General features: G+C 36.3%; 1 non-coding gene across 1 annotated transcript; it reads right to left on the bottom strand.

Moving 5' to 3' along the window:
• Nucleotides 1-3,455: 3,455 nt before the first annotated feature.
• Nucleotides 3,456-3,562, bottom strand: LOC119370175 (small nucleolar RNA R71). Its single transcript, XR_005177751.2, has one exon. It is a non-coding gene; the product is annotated as a small nucleolar RNA R71 (small nucleolar RNA).
• Nucleotides 3,563-18,154: the final 14,592 nt, after the last annotated feature.

Here is an 18,154-nt window from a genome sequence, read left to right on the forward strand (position 1 = left end):
TCATATCAAATCCAACTTTTCCTAGCATAAAAACAATAAATCAAGTTAAACCACTCTTTTAAGCACAAAATGACACCAAATCAACACAAATATAACAATAAAAGAAAATTGGATTTGCAAGTTATCAAATTTCCCCACACTTATCCTATGCTTGTCCTCAAGCATGACTTAGAATTCGAAATCTAATCTATATAGGAGACCACAACTTCACAACGAAACTCGATTCAACATATGCAAAAACCGCAAACAACGCAACATCGCAATTGGATACCAAGCTGTCAAAATCATCCCATCATCGTGAACTCAATCGAAAAAGGTTACACTAAGAATTCTTAAAACACTCACGCACACATACGAAGCTTGAATCAACAAATGTTTTGTCGAGCAATAATCAAGGCATATAAAATACATTTTCATAGCTTCAAGAAAACAAGATAATGAACAACCATAAGCTCTCCTCGCGGTTCCCTCTCCACTAATGTAGGACAAGTCTCAACTAAGAATCATTAGGTCTTTTATATGGGTTAGGCTAGGGTAATGGTTACAAAAGAAAAGGATAATGTAAGGCTAGAGAATAATAAGAAAATAAGTCTTTCACATTAGGTTCAAAGAGCAATGCACGTTATTAACTTTAATGCTTAGATGGCAACAAATGCAACTTCACAAAACAAAACATAACATTGCAGCCTTTTCCTCTATTTTTCCCTTTTTTTTTTTGGCTGCTGTTTATTTATTCTCTCTTCCTTTCTTTTTTTTTTTCTTTTTTTCTATTTCTTTTCTGATTTTCTTTCCCCTTTTTTTTTCTGGAATTTTTTTTTTCGACATCACAACGACTAATTACATATAAGTCGCTATGACTATTTATTCCAAAACACAAACATAAACACAAAACAAAAATGCATTCGCACCAAAACTTGAAACTTAAACATGCATGCTCAACAACGATTAAAAAGAGCATTTCCTTGTTCAAAGGTGGTGGGCAAAGAGCTTTTTGGGTTATATGGTTATATTGGGGGTTATGAAAAGAATTTGGAAACACGCATTTAGCATGCTTCGTAGGCTAGAAGGGGTAAAAAGGATGGTAACGTCAAGGTGGGAAAACGTAGAAATTTTTTTTTTTTTTTTTTTTAGATCGACCAAAGAATGCCTAGATCATTTCCAAAGTCGAGACTCACCTAGGATTTCGCCTCAAGGGAACGTAGAAGAGAGTTCTAGTGTTCGGAAGTGATAGCCTCGCAAAGCGGGCAAATCTTGTTATGTTATTTCAATATAAATTGCATGAATGCATGATTGTTTTCTATATTTTACGTTTGTTCGTGTTGTTTTGCTTTAAAGTAATTTCCAGGTACAAAGTTGAAGCAAAGCTTTGTTTTATACAAAAGAAGACCAAAACAAGTTGAAAGAATGGAAGAAACCTTTAAATCCAGCCCTCACGTCGCGGAGCAGGTCGCAACAAAGAAAACACGCCCAAGTCGTGAGCGCTACCAGAAGTCGCGCGCGCAACTAACACCCAGGAAAGGAAGTCGCGAGCGCGATATGCATCTACGCGGGCGCGACAAGCAGATCTGAGTAACAGAAGCGATTGGACCAAAAGACGCGAGCGCGATATGCATCTACGCGAGCGCGAGAAAGCACCTTTGAGAGTCAGAAGGTTTTCCAGCAAAAGACGCGAGCGCGACTTTCATCTTCGCGCGCGCGTAAATCACTCTTGAGAGGGAGAAGCATCTGGAGCATAAGTCGCGAGCGCGACTTTCAACAGCGCGAGCGCGAGTCGAGATTTCCAGGAGACGTGTTTGCTGCCTTTTCATCAGAAAATCATATCTTTTTATGCAGGGGTCGGGACTCTTCCCATGAGAAGTCACCTTAAGCACCTCTTGGCCAATCAACACCACCATCACTCTTCTCTTCTATAAATAGCAATCAAAGTGAAGCTACACCAGATATACGAGAATTGATTATTATTCAGAATTAGATTCACAAAATACTTAGATTGTATTAAGAGAGTGTGTTAGTAGTACTTAGAACAAGATTGACGAGAGTCACTTGTTATTGATTGTGCCAAGAAACACCAAGAAGTCCCTCGAGGTGTGACGCCCTCCAAGAGGCCTGAGTTAGATTCATTCTTTCTCTTGTTTTACAGACTTATTGTATGTTGTTCTTCATAACTCTTCTATGCAAAGCAACAATATCTAATTGGTAGTATTCAATAAAATTTCTTTAAGTTATCTTTTGGTCTTTGTTTAATCAAAGTTACTAGATTATATTCTCAGAAGGAAATAATTTAGTAAAGATCAAAGAGATTTAATTCATTGAGTTGAATTTACATATGCATGTTTCACTTATTTCTGTTGGAATTAAATCTATCTTATTGAAATAATCAAAGAATAAGAATTAGGTTTAATATTTAACAAAGTAAGGTTTTTATTATAAGTATAAGTACTTATAATAGATAGTATAATTCTATACTGAAAAGTTGAATTATATCATACCATGTGTAATTAAAGAATTCTTTATTGCATATTACGAGCTTTTGCATAGAGAAGGAAAATCCTGTGTATGATCAATTAATCTAAGTATTTTACTACACACTTGTCTTTATAATTAATTATTCTAAATATTTTACTATACACTTGTCTTTTAATTTAATTAAATAATAGTCTTAGTATAAATAGATATCAATCACTTTTGTATTTATTTCTGTAAACACACTATTAAGAGTAAAGTAGTAAAGTGTATTCAACCCGTTCCTCGTGGGATCGATCTTTTATTACTACGTTGCGATCCGTATACTTGCGGGAACTCAATAGAGACGCAACAAGTTTTTGGCGCCGTTGCCGGGGAACGGTGTTTTGTCATTTAACGAAATATTCTTATATGTGATTTGCAGCTTATTTTAATTAAAGTCACATACTTATATTTGATTCAAAATTTTGCAGGAACACATAAGCTTACATACTCATATGCCAAGTACTAGATCTTCGAATAGTGAATTGGAGGATTATCAGCCTGAGATTGAACAATTCCTTTCACAACGAAAAAAGAAGAAGAAAAGAAGAAATTCAAGAATCATGGGTGATGGAAATCCGCCACAGAGGTTGATGGACTTTGTGACTCCAAGTTTAAATGGTTCACAAACGGGAGTAGTACGTCCACCGGTAAATGCTAACCAATTTGAGATTAAACCTGCTTTATTACAAATGCTCCAAAATAGTGTTCAATTTTACGGATTACCAAATGAGGATCCTAATTCGCATATAGCCAGTTTTCTTGAAATCTGTGATACATTTAAGATGAATTCAGTACCAGCAGATGCTATCAAATTACGCCTATTTCCTTTCACATTGAAAGATAAGGCAAAAGCTTGGTTGAATTCATTACCACCAAACTCTATCACTACTTGGGAAGAACTAGCCCAAGCCTTCTTGTCCAAATATTTCCCACTAGCAAAAACCGCTAGGCTTATCAAAGAAATAACCTCATTTACTCAGCATGAAAATGAATCCCTATATGAGGCATGGGATCGCTATAAAGAGCTCCAAAGAGTTTGTCCACACCATGGCCTTCCCCAAAATATATTGATTCAAACTTTCTACAATGGAGTGACACCTTCTACAAGGGGAACTATAGATGCTATGGCAGGAGGATCATTAATGAAGAAGACTACTAATGATGCAATTGAGTTACTAGAAGAGATGGCCAACAACAATAGCATATGGCCAACCAAAAGAACTCAGGTAAGTCATTCTACTGTTAGCAATGAGTCTTCTTCTTCTTCAAAGAATTCAGTTAAGAAAATGCATGAATTAGATCCTTTAACTATGATGCAAGCACAAATTTCTGCTTTGTCCTACAAAATTGATAACTTAAACATAAGTAAATCAACATCCCTTACTTGTGACAATTGCGGTCAAAATGGGCATGTCTCAAATGAATGCAATTATAAGCATCCGGTTATGGAGGAACAAGTAAATTATGTCCAAGGACAAGTTCGCGGCCCATATCCGAATACTTATAATGCTGAAAATCGTAATTATCATAATTCTTTTTGGAGAAATCATGATAATCACGAGAGGGGAAATCAGGGCAGTCAATATCAAGATAGACTAGGACAATTGACCAATAAAATTGATAAATTTCTGGAGGGATTTAACCAAAAGATGAATAGTCAGGATGATAGCTTTAAATGGTTAGAATCGAAATTTGACAAGTTATTCAAAAATCATTCATCATCTATACATAACTTGGAGGTACAAGTAGGGCAGCTTGCCAATGCTATTTCCTCACGTGAAGTAGGAAATCTTCCTAGTAATACAGAAAAGAATCCTAGGGAGAATGTGAGCGCCATTGCCTTACGAAGTGGAAAAATATTAGATAAAATAGTTCCTTCGGGTATTGAAGCTAATGTTTTGAATAATGCAACTGTGGAGCCGGTTGGTGAACCGAGCATTGAAGTAAATAATGCAGGATCCAAAGAACAAGAAACAGGAAAGGATAAAGGGAAGGACAATGTTAAAGCTTATCAATCTAGGCCACCTTTTCCGCAAAGGCTCAAGAAGCAGGAGCAAGATAAGCAGTTCTTAAATTTTATTGATAAACTGAAAAATTTGCATATCAACATGTCACTTATGGAAGCTATCACACAAATTCCAAATTACGGTAAGTTCCTTAAAGAATTAATTTCAAAGAAACGTAGTTGGGAAGATGTGTCAACAGTCACTCTAACTGAGGATTGCAGTTCCATAATCTCAAGTAAGTTACCTACTAAACTTAAAGATCCAGGAAGTTTCACTATACCATGCAAATTAGGTGAAGTAGATTTTCCTAGATGTCTTTGTGATTTAGGAGCAAGTATTAATTTGATGCCATTATCTCTTTTTAAGAAATTAGGATTAGAAGATGAAATTAAGAGAACTAATATGGTTTTACAACTTGCTGACCAAACTATTAAAAAACCATATGGTATCATTGAAGATGTACTTGTTAAGGTTGACAAGTTTATTTTTCCAACTGATTTCGTCATACTCGACTATGTTTATGATAAAAATTGTCCTCTTATTTTAGGAAGACCATTTATGAACACCGGAAGGGCATTAATTGATGTTTCAGAAGGAAAGTTAGTCCTTAGGATAGGTGATGATATCATTGAATTTCATATAGATAAAGCTATGAAATATCCTATGGATGAGGAAAATTGTATGAGAATCGATATAGTTGATGCATGCATACAAGAAATATTTGCCTTGGGAGATAATGAAAAATTCGAGGATGAAAATATGAAAATGGAAAAAGAGGAGTTTTCACATTTAAGACCTGAAATGTTACTTAGGGAACATGAGCCTTTACCACCATCAATAGAAAAACCACCAATAGTAGACCTTAAAGAGTTACCGAGTCATCTACGATATGCTTTCTTAGGAAAAGATCACACACTTCCTATTATTATTTCTAACAAATTAACTGAGGATCAAGAAAATGATTTATTAAAAATTGTTAGAAATATGATTAAGAGTATAGGATGGCAAATTTCTGACCTTAAAGGGATAAGTCCAAATCGAGTCATGCATTACATCAATCTTGAGGATGGACATATACCTAAAGCAGAAAGACAAAGAAGACTTAATCCTAATATGACAGAAGTAGTAAAGAAAGAAATTATCAAATTACTAGATGCCGGAATAATATACCCAATTTCGGATAGCCAATGGGTTAGTCCCATTCAATGTGTGCCTAAAAAGGGAGGAATGACTGTAGTAAAAAATGATAATGGTGACCTAATCCCTACTAGGACCACTACAGGTTGGAGGGTATGTATTGATTATAGAAAACTCAATGCAGTCACAAGAAAAGATCATTTTCCATTACCATTCATAGATCAAATGTTAGAAAGAATTGCTGGTCATGCTTTCTATTGTTTTCTCGATGGATATTCGGGATATTTTCAGATTTATATCTTTCCAAATGATCAAGAGAAAACCACATTTACTTGTCCATTTGGTACATTTGCATATAGGCGCATGCCTTTTGGTTTATGCAATGCACCTGCAACATTTCAACGTTGCATGACCGCAATTTTTAATGACTATATAGAGGAAATTATGGATGTCTTCATGGATGATTTTTCTGTTTATGGTGATTCATTTGAATGTTGTTTGAAAAATTTAGATCTTGTATTATCAAGATGTGAAAGTGCTAACTTGGTTTTGAATTGGGAGAAATGCCACTTCATGGTTGATGAAGGCATTGTTTTAGGGCACAAAATAAGTAAGGAAGGAATCCAAACAGATAGAGCAAAGATAGAAGCCATAGAAAAGTTACCTCCTCCTACTACGGTTAAAGGTATAAGATCTTTTCTAGGCCATGCAGGATTTTATAGGAGATTTATAAAAAATTTCTCTATCATTGCTAAACCTCTAACTAACCTACTTATTAAAGATGCATCTTTTGATTTTTCTCCAGAATGTTTGGAAGCTTTTAATACTTTAAAGAATGCATTAGTAAGTGCACCTATTATAGCAAAACCCAATTGGGGATTACCCTTTGAAATAATGTGTGATGCTAGTGATATTGCTGTTGGTTGTGTATTGGGTCAAAGACATGAGAAGAGGTTGCATGTAATATACTATGCTAGCCATGTTCTAACAAGCACTCAAATAAATTATACAACTACTGAAAAGGAAATGTTGGCTGTGGTATATGCATGTGATAAATTCAGATCATATTTACTAGGAGCCAAAGTCATAATCTATACTGATCATTCTGCATTGAAATACCTGTTTGCTAAACAAGATGCAAAACCACGTCTTATTCGATGGGTATTATTATTGCAAGAATTTGACATTGAAATAAGAGACAAAAAAGGTTCTGAAAATTTAGTTGCTGATCATTTATCACGTTTGGAAAATGAAGAAGGACCAATAGGAGAAACTACCATTATAAATGAAAATTTCCCAGATGAGAATTTAATGTTAGTACAACATGTTCACACACCTTGGTATGCTGACATTGCAAATTTTCTGGCCTCTAACATCATACCTCCAGAAATGACTTATGCACAAAAGAAGAAATTCTATGCAGATGCTAAAAATTTCTTATGGGATGAACCATTCTTATTTAAAATATGTATGGACGGTATGGTTTGAAGGTGCGTAGGGGAAACAGAAATACAAGATATACTCATGCATTGTCACTCCAGTCCATATGGAGGGCATCATGGAGCACATAGAACGGCTTCGAAGGTTTTGGAAAGTGGATTTTATTGGCCTACTCTATTCCAAGATGCTCGTACTTTTGTCTCTCGTTGTGACAGGTGTCAAAGGGTTGGCAACATAAGTCGCAAAGATGAAATGCCTCTATCCAACATACTCGAGGTAGAAATATTCGATGTATGGGGAATCGACTTCATGGGACCATTCCCTATTTCACAAGGTAAAAGTTATATCCTGGTAGCTATCGATTATGTTTCCAAGTGGGTGGAAGCACAAGCATGTGTCACAAACAATGCCAACACAGTGGTCAAATTCTTAAAAGCATTATTTACAAGATTCGGGGTTCCAAGAGCAGTCATAAGTGATGGAGGTACGCACTTTTTAAATTGATCATTTGAAAGCCTTTTGAAAAAATATGGAGTACATCACAAGGTATCTACTCCATATCATCCACAAACTAGCGGACAAGTGGAAATCTCCAACCGTGAGCTTAAGTGGATTTTGGAAAAAACAGTCAATTCATCACGGAAGGAATGGTCACTTAAACTCGATGATGCACTGTGGGCATATAGAACAGCATTTAAGACACCGATTGGGATGTCTCCATACCGTTTGCTTTATGGTAAGGCATGTCACCTACCCCTAGAATTGGAATATAAAGCATATTGGGCAATAAAGTCTTTGAATTTTGATTTAAGCAAGGCTGGTTACAAGAGAAAACTTCAGTTAAATGAACTTGATGAGATAAGATTATTAGCATATGAAAATACCAAGTTATATAAGGAAAGAACTAAGAAATGGCATGATAATCATATTCGAATCAAATCATTTAAAGAAGGAGACCAAGTGCTATTATTTAATTCAAGATTACGCCTATTTCCTGGAAAATTGAAGTCCAGATGGAGTGGACCATTTGAAGTAATCAAAGTTGCAGAACATGGAGCATTAGAATTGAAGAATCTATCTAATGGTTCTACATTCATGGTAAATGGACAACGATGTAAGCTTTATTTAGGTAATAGGATTGATGATCCACCACAGGTAACATTTTGAATCAATTTCATTAAGTATGAATAAATTTCAATAACTACTTAAAATGCTTTGTTTATTACAAACGTATTATTTGTTTATTTATTTTAAGTTAAAAAAAAAAAAAAAGGGGGAAAAACTCATCAAAAGTCAAGTATGCAGGGAAATTATTTTGCAGGTAACAAAATTCGCGACCGCGAATACAAACTGCGCGGGCGCGACTATCGCAAAAAAGAGACAGAAGCTTTTTAAACAAAACTCGCGATCGCAACATTAATCAGCGCGAGCGCGAGTTTTACACAAAACAAGTCAGAAGCTTCAAGATCCCCAATCGCGATCGCAACATCTATTTGCGCGAACGCGAGTTCTCCGCAAAATCAGTCAGAAGCAAAGAGATTCACTCTCGCGATCGCGATAACACCAAGCGCGAGCGCGATTAGGGCAAAACAGAGGACAGAGGCGAATCATTCGCGAGCGCGAAATTGCAAACGCAATCGCGACTCTAGCAAAATTCCTGGCGCGATTCTACAAATTCTTGGCGCAACTTCCTAACGGTCAGAAATTCTCAACTGTCCTCTCATATTCCATTCAATTCTTTGCCTTCCCAAAGCATTCAAATCTGCAAAAACTGTAAGTACCCTTTCAAATCCAATCAAAACTCTTTCTTTTTAACTTCCCCATTAACTACTTAACCCTATCCTTCCCCCGATTCATCTATATAAGAAACTCAATCCCTTCTTCACAAACCCCCAAACTTTGTCACTCCAAACCCAATTCCCAGTAACAAGTTTTTTGGCGCCGTTGCATATCCTAAACAACAAATATCTCCATCCACACTCACACCATGCCATTCAAGCAAAAGGCCAGGAAGACCAAGGAAGGATCTTCATCCTCTGCACCTGCACGAAAGGATTTGGCCACCAGATTTAAGGCTCCTTTCCCCATATATACTGTAGCAGAAGGCGAACGCTACACACGCCTAGCCAAATGCACTTTCACAGGTATGTATCTTCTTGCCCCAACCTTTTTGCAAGATACTGGTATTCTAGAGAAAGTACAGGAATATCTGAAAATTTTACATTTTGAAAAATTTAGTCAATTGCAAATTCCTGAGAATGCTAAATTAAGTTTAGAATTACTCACTACCGTTGATTGGGTGGATGAAGATCAAATAGCCATAAAATTTAGAGTGGATGGAGAAGAATTAACTGTAGGATATGATCAACTGCATGAACGGTTAGGATTTCCCAAAAGTTTAAGTCCTCCTAAACCGAAAGACTGGAGTGCCTCTTCCGTTTGGGAAAAACTAACAGGGCAATCAGCTTTTACCCTACGCAATTCTGGGAATAAATGGATAAAAGATGAGAGCATTTTATATCTGCACAAATACTTGTGTTATGCCTTGTTTGGACGGGTGGAAGCATCCAAAGTCCAAACAAGGGACTTGTTTATTTTAGATCGTATTTTGCAGGGGAAACAAGTGGATGTTGCAGGAATTATGCTTGATACATTATACAACGCCTCTCGTCATCAAGGCAAAGTTACTTTCGGAGTAGGTAGTCTGGCGCCTATCTTGGTACATATTGCTCGAATACCTATTCCACCTTATCAGCCCCAACCTACAGATACTTTTCGGTATATGGATGGAGCATTCTTGAAAAAAACAGGTTTGGTTGAGGAAGTAAAAACTGGCAGCACAGTTCTTTATCGTTGGAAGCCATGGGAAAGAAGAGTTGGGCACAGCGAGCGCGATGAAGGAACCTCGGATGCACAAACGCAAAGACAGCGGAAAGGCAAAGCGCCAGTCGCATCATCTTCTCATGCGGAAGAAGAAGAAGATGACGTTGCCGGATGGAGAAAAACCACGAGCGGATGGAACGGAAGTGGATGAAATATTTCCACCATAAAAACATCGAATTCACTCCATCGCCTCCAGGTTCTCCGGAGGCCTAAGGTTTTTCTGTTTCCCTTTAGTTTTCTTTATATATTTTTTTTTCAGTATTGTGTGAATTGCATGTGATATTTGTTTTTCTTGCATTTCTCATCCCACAATGAGGACATTGTGTCTTTTAAGTGTGGGGGAGACTTACATTTTCTTTTATTTTCTCTGATTCAAAAAAAAAAAAAATGCACAATTAAAAAAGTCAACTTCTTTGCCTTAGTTCATTTGCTTTAAGTCTCTACATGTTGATTTGTTTGTATTTTGCTTGTTGAAATAGAAGTCTTGAATAATATACCATGGTTAGAGAGATTGAATGTTTATATGAACTTAAGTATTGATATTTTACATATGACATTTTAAACTTTTCAAATAGCACATTTTAATCTTTAGTTAATTATCTAGACATTATGTTTTGTTTTAGAGAAGCTTGAATCCTACCTTGAATGAAGAATAGGAAGCAAATGAAAATTAAATACTTGTATGTTTCAAGTCAATAAAGGATGAAGGTATGTTCAAGAGAGAAAAATATAAGATAGGGGAATAACGGAAAATCCGTTTTAAAATAAAAGTGGTATGGAGCATAAAATGCAACCACTTATCATTTACATTCCCACATATCTTCAATAAAAATAGCAAAAGAAAAGAATTGTGGTATGGAGCATAAAATGCAACCACAAAAAAAAAAAAAAAAAAAAAGTGGTATGGAGCATAAAATGCAACCACTTGAGTAAGGTAGAAATAAAAACTACCTAAAAATGCCTTGAGATAAGAAAAGATACATGTATGCTATCTAAAATACTTCCTATTCTTTGCATTCTAAGGATGGAGGATTGTCTATCTCATTTCTTAAAAAATGGCTAGATTTATTATACTTCAGATTTTTGTTTGCTATTTTTAAATTTTACATGTCATATTCAATTACACTACTTGGTTCATAAAATATATATAATCTCTTATCTTTGGTAGATTACTTAAGAAGTCTAAATCAACGAATAAAAACAAACAAGATGAACATGAAGTTCAAAAAGAAAGATGAATATTTTTGCTTAGGGACAAGCAAAAGCTAAGTGTGGCGGAATTGATAGCCTCGCAAAGCGGGCAAATCTTGTTATGTTATTTCAATATAAATTGCATGAATGCATGATTGTTTTCTATATTTTACGTTTGTTCGTGTTGTTTTGCTTTAAAGTAATTTCCAAGTACAAAGTTGAAGCAAAGCTTTGTTTTATACAAAAGAAGACCAAAACAAGTTGAAAGAATGGAAGAAACCTTTAAATCCAGCCCTCACGTCGCGGAGCAGGTCGCAACAAAGAAAACACGCCCAAGTCGTGAGCGCTACCAGAAGTCGCGCGTGCAACTAACACCCAGGAAAGGAAGTCGCGAGCGCGATATGCATCTACGCGGGCGCGACAAGCAGATCTGAGTAACAGAAGCGATTGGACCAAAAGACGCGAGCGCGAGAAAGCACCTTTGAGAGCCAGAAGGTTTTCCAGCAAAAGACGCGAGCGCGACTTTCATCTTCGCGCGCGCGTAAATCACTCTTGAGAGGCAGAAGCATCTGGAGCATAAGTCGCGAGCGCGACTTTCAACAGCGCGAGCGCGAGTCGAGATTTCCAGGAGACGTGTTTGCTGCCTTTTCATCAGAAAATCATATCTTTTTATGCAGGGGTCGGGACTCTTCCCATGAGAAGTCACCTTAAGCACCTCTTGGCCAATCAACACCACCATCACTCTTCTCTTCTATAAATGGCAATCAAAGTGAAGCTACACCAGATATACGAGAATTGATTATTATTCAGAATTAGATTCACAAAATACTTAGATTGTATTAAGAGAGTGTGTTAGTAGTACTTAGAACAAGATTGACGAGAGTCACTTGTTATTGATTGTGCCAAGAAACACCAAGAAGTCCCTCGAGGTGTGACTCCCTCCAAGAGGCCTGAGTTAGATTCATTCTTTCTCTTGTTTTACAGACTTATTGTATGTTGTTCTTCATAACTCTTCTATGCAAAGCAACAATATCTAATTGGTAGTATTCAATAAAATTTCTTTAAGTTATCTTTTGGTCTTTGTTTAATCAAAGTTACTAGATTATATTCTCAAAAGGAAATAATTTAGTAAAGATCAAAGAGATTTAATTCATTGAGTTGAATTTACATATGCATGTTTCACTTATTTCTGTTGGAATTAAATCTATCTTATTGAAATAATCAAAGAATAAGAATTAAGTTTAATATTTAACAAAGTAAGGTTTTTATTATAAGTATAAGTACTTATAATAGATAGTATAATTCTATACTGAAAAGTTGAATTATATCATACCATGTGTAATTAAAGAATTCTTTATTGCATATTACAAGCTTTTGCATAGAGAAGGAAAATCCTGTGTATGATCAATTAATCTAAGTATTTTACTACACACTTGTCTTTATAATTAATTATTCTAAATATTTTACTATACACTTGTCTTTTAATTTAATTAAATAATAGTCTTAGTATAAATAGATATCAATCACTTTTGTATTTATTTCTGTAAACACACTATTAAGAGTAAAGTAGTAAAGTGTATTCAACCCGTTCCTCGTGGGATTGATCTTTTATTACTACGTTGCGATCCGTATACTTGCGGGAACTCAATAGAGACGCAACAGGAAGCTATCCTAAATTTTTTTTTTTTTTTTTTGCTTCGACGATTGCTCTCAAAAACACTTATCAAAAGAGGCCAAGTTTCGAAAACCCGATTTGAGAATTCAAAGTGTAAGCAATTTAAACCAAGATTCACGAGTGCAATGATGGTCAATTTCAAGTTATGGTTTTCGCTCGCTAAGTCTTCTCATCTAGGGCTCTCACAACAGTCAGACCAAGTTTCAAAAGCAAAGTTCTCCTCTCTAGATATCCTATAAATTCTAAATCATGTTTAAAGACACAATTAAGTCCCAGAGTAATCCCAAATGCAGCTCAAAAATAAAAAATTTTACTCAAAATATTCATGGGATAAGTGGTAAATAAAAACTCTAGGAGCATTTTTACAAAACAGTCAAAACCGGTCAAGTTTCATACCAAATATGCACATGGCAGCAGCATATATCCATAATTGAAGCACAAATTCCAGCAAAATTAGCAGTTTCAGCAATAAAATTAAAAATTCAGCAAAAATGGTCACATTCCCCTCCCCACACTTACTCCACACATTGTCCTCAATGTGGACTCAAGGCTTAAAATGTAAATAAAAGGTAAAGTTGAAGGAAACTGCCCTGTTGTGAAGGAAACTGCCCTGTTCTAGCCATTAAGAATATTGCTCTTGCTCATCCTGAAATGCAACTCAAAACACAAAAACACAACCAAAAGAAAAACAAAAGAACAAAATGCAAACCAAATGGTTGTTAGTCTGCAAATGTTATTCAGCTTTCTATCACCTCAAAGATGTTAACCAAGCAAAGAGCCAGCAAAGCAAAATCAGTTCAACTTAATAAACAATTCTGCTCAACTATCATTCAAATTTCCAATACTGAACATGGCAAATTTCCAATCCCACCAACTTCTGCAATTCAATTAATTGGGTTTGATGTTGTACCTATTACTCTCAATACTGAACATGGCATTAAAACAACATAGCAAAATAGGCAAGCAAACTTAGTTCAAACAATGACAACAGATTCTAAGTTTTAAGAGCTCATATTCAGAATATTAATTTTAAACCCAATAAATTGATCCCAAATCGCATTGAACACTGAAGTTAGTCAATAAAAGCCTAGAATTAAACCCAACTCATAATATTCACCAATCGAACTCCACTCAGTTATCAATTCCAACTCCAATTTAAACAAAATTCGAATTATCAACAAGCAAGAAAATTATAAAAACTTCCCCTTCAGCAAGCATTGCAAAGTTAAACAATAAAACCCAATAAAAACTTGCGAAACAACAAAACCCATAAATCATAATGTGCTCAAATAGCTTCAGCCAACAATCTATAATATAGCTAAGTTCTTCCCTAATTCAAATTCAGCAACAATTGATTAACTAAAAAAAAAAACCCAATTGAAATCAATGACAATGCAGTAAATTGGAGCACAGACACTATCTTAAATCACGATTTCTATTCTAATAGGAAGTAAATTAAAACCTGTTGCTGAAGTTGGCACGGAGAGGAATCAGATGAGGAAGGAAGACGCTGCTGTTGGGTTTTTGCGTCGCGCTATAGAGTGACATAGGATTGGGCTAAGGACGAAAAGAAAGTCTGTTTGGGTTTTAGGTCGTCGATCGGAGTGACAAAATTCTTGTCGCCGTTCTTCAGAACTCCTGCCATCGTTCAAGACTCTCAGCCAACGCAGATTTCGTCCAAAGAGCGCCTGCTGCCCCTGTTTGGGTTCTCTTATTCTCTCTTTTTTTTTCCTTTTTGTTTTCTTTACAGTTGCCGCACAAATATAAGGAGTTGTTAATTTTTTTTTTTTACCCAATATAATAACAAAGTAGCTGAATAAAAGAAAAAGAAAAAAAAAAACTCTAAGTCAAATATACCCTCGTTGCTAAAATGAATAAACACCCTATACTCACCCCAACGAACACAGCAAAATAGAAAATAAAACAACTTTAACCATGCCATTTAAAAACTCTATAGAAGTTAAACCCAGAAAAACATAGTGTCCCCAGGTTAGGGACGACACTGTTCATGCAATTTTTTGTTGTTTTTTTTTTTCAAAAAAAAAAAAATAAATAAAGAAAAAAAAATAATAATGAAAATTCAGAGAGAAAAAAAAATATAAAATAAAATGAAACAGAAACTAAATGCTGGGTTGCCTCCCAGTAAGCGCTTGATTTTAACGTCTCCGACTAGACGTTCTTGAGCTAATCAGCTATATTCCCCTGGCTCTTCGAGCCTCAAATTCTCCGATTGAGTAGCTCCAAAACCTTCATAAAATGGTTTCAATCGATGCCCATTCACCTTAAAAATTTTATTGGTCTTTAGACTTTGAATTTCCACTGCACCATGAGCAAAAACATTAGTAACAACAAATGGACCAGTCCATCTGGACCTTAACTTACCAGGAAATAATTTGAGTTTAGAATGAAATAATAGAACTTTTTGACCAACTACAAAGCTCTTCCTGGATATCATGCCATCATGGAAAGCCTTAGTCTTCTCTTTGTATATTCTGGAGTTTTCATAAGCTTCATTGCGAATTTCCTCAAGCTCTTGCAATTGTAATTTTCGGTTATCACCAGCTTCACCATACTGCATATTGCAGTGCTGAATAGCCCAAAATGCGCGGTGCTCCAACTCGACAGGCAAATGACATGGTTTGCCATAAACTAAGCGATAAGGTGACATTCCTATCGGTGTCTTATACGCTGTCCTATAAGCCCATAAAGCGTCGTCGAGCCTGACACTCCAATCTTTTCTATTAGGACTCACAGTTTTTTCCAGTATAGACTTCACTTCCCTATTCGAAACTTCTGCTTGTCCACTTGTCTGCGGGTGGTAGGCTGTAGAGACACGATGCGTAATACCATACTTCTTGAACAGATTCTCCATAATCTTGTTACAGAAATGAGTTCCTCGATCACTTATAATTGCTCTTGGAATTCCAAACCGAGAAAAAATATGGCTCTTGACAAAATTCACTACTGTCTTCGCATCATTAGTCCGAGTTGCCTTAGCTTCAACCCATTTGGACACGTAATCCACTGCCAACAATATGTAGCTGTTCCCGAATGATGACGGGAATGGCCCCATAAAATCTATACCCCACACATAAAAAATCTCACAAATAAGAATAGAGGTAAGGGGCATCTGATCTCTACGACTCAAATTACCTGTCTTCTGGCAATTTTCGCAAGATTTGCAATAAATGTACGAGTCTTTAAACATTGATGGCCAGAAAAGTCCACACTCCAGAATCTTGCGAGCTGTTCGTTGAGGACCAAAATGACCTCCACAAGCTGATGAATGGCAGAATTTCAGAATGGATGGCACTTCCACATCCATAACACATCTTCTAATCACCTGGTCAGAACAAAACTTCCACAAGTATGGATCATCCCAAACAAAATACTTAGCATCTCTCTTGATTTTATCTTTTGCAGCTCTAGTTAAGTTTTCTGGTAAAGTACCTGCAACTAAATAATTCACTATATCAGCATACCATGGAACAACTTTTTGGAAGCTAAAGAGTTGCTCATCCGGAAAATCATCGTCCAATGGTGACGGCTTTTCATTCAAAATCAACCGGCTAAGGTGATCAGCAACAAGATTCTCGGACCCCTTTTTATCTCTTATCTCTATATCAAACTCTTGAAGCAAAAGAATCCAACGAATCAAACGGGGCTTGGAATCCTTCTTCTTTAACAAATACCTTAATGCTGCATGGTCAGAGAAAACTATCACCTTTGTTCCTAACAAATACGACCTGAACTTTTCCAAAGCAAACACTATCGCCAAAAGCTCTTTCTCTGTGGTAGAGTAGTTGCATTGGGCATTGTCCAGTGTTCTTGATGCATAGTATATGACATGAGGATTCTTCTCAATACGCTGTCCAAGAACAGCCCCTACAACATAGTTACTCGCATCGCACATAATCTCAAAAGGATAGTTCCAATTCGATGGTTGGACTATTGGAGCAGAAATGAGCTTCTCCTTCAACATATCAAACGCTTTTCTACACTCCTCATCGAACACAAAAGACACATCTTTTTGCAAAAGCTTGCAAAGCGGTTGAGCTATCTTTGAAAAATCCTTAATAAAGCGTCTGTAGAAACCTGCATGGCCAAGGAAAGAACGAATCTCCCGCACACTTGCAGGGTAAGGTAAGGATTTAATTACATCAATTTTAGCTTTGTCAACCTCAATGCCTCTTGATGAAACAATGTGTCCTAGAATCAAACCTTGGTCTACCATAAAATGGCATTTTTCATAATTTAGCACTAGGTTTGATTCTATACACCTCTTTAAGACTTTTGTAAGGTTAGTTAAGCATTCATCAAAACAATTACCATAGACAGTAAAATCATCCATAAATACCTCAATAATCTCCTCTACAAAATCTGAAAATATACTAACCATACACCTTTGGAATGTGGCTGGTGCGTTGCAAAGACCGAACGGCATCCGTCGATAAGCAAATGTACCAAAAGGGCAAGTGAAAGTCGTCTTCTCTTGGTCTTGGGGTGCCACTGGTATTTGAAAGAAACCTGAAAAACCATCAAGACAACAATAATGAGAACGACCGGCTAATCTTTCCAACATTTGGTCAATAAATGGAAGTGGGAAGTGATCTTTTCTTGTGGCTGCATTTAACTTCCTATAATCTATGCACATCCTCCACCCATTTTGAACTCTTGTAGGAACCAACTCTCCTTCAGCATTCTCCACTACAGTAATTCCTGTCTTCTTAGGCACTACCTGTACAGGGCTTACCCATTTGCTGTCAGAAATTGGGTAAATCATACCAGCATCTAACAACTTCAATATTTCCTTCTTCACCACCTCCATCATAGGTGGATTCAACCTCCTTTGAGCTTCTCTTGTGGGTTTGCTGCCTTCTTCTAGAAGAATCTTGTGCATACAAGTTGATGGACTCAACCCTTTAATATCTGCTATTGTCCATCCTATGGCCTCTTTATACTCCCTAAGAACTTGAACCAAGCTCTCTTCTTCAACCTCACTAAGTTTGCTGGAGATGATAACAGGCAATGTGTCTCCATTCCCCAAAAATGCATATTTTAAGTGGCCGGGCAGCGGTTTCAACTCTAACTTGGGTGCCTGCAAAACAGATGGTAAAAGCTTCTCATGGTGAGAAGGCAAAACAATATGGCTGCGGCTGCTTGTTAGGGGCTGATTTGTCTCCATCTCGCACACAATTTCCTGTACATTTTCATTAACTAAGAAGGTTTCCTCAATCTCTTTAATACTGTCCATATTAATATTCCTGCAAAGCACTAAATCAAGCTCGTCAACAGCATTTAATTCAAACATTTC

The sequence above is a fragment of the Jatropha curcas genome, chromosome 3, assembly GCF_041381405.1.
Source record: "Jatropha curcas cultivar XTBG-Jc1 chromosome 3, XTBG_Jcur_1.0, whole genome shotgun sequence".
Taxonomy (NCBI): domain Eukaryota; kingdom Viridiplantae; phylum Streptophyta; class Magnoliopsida; order Malpighiales; family Euphorbiaceae; genus Jatropha; species Jatropha curcas.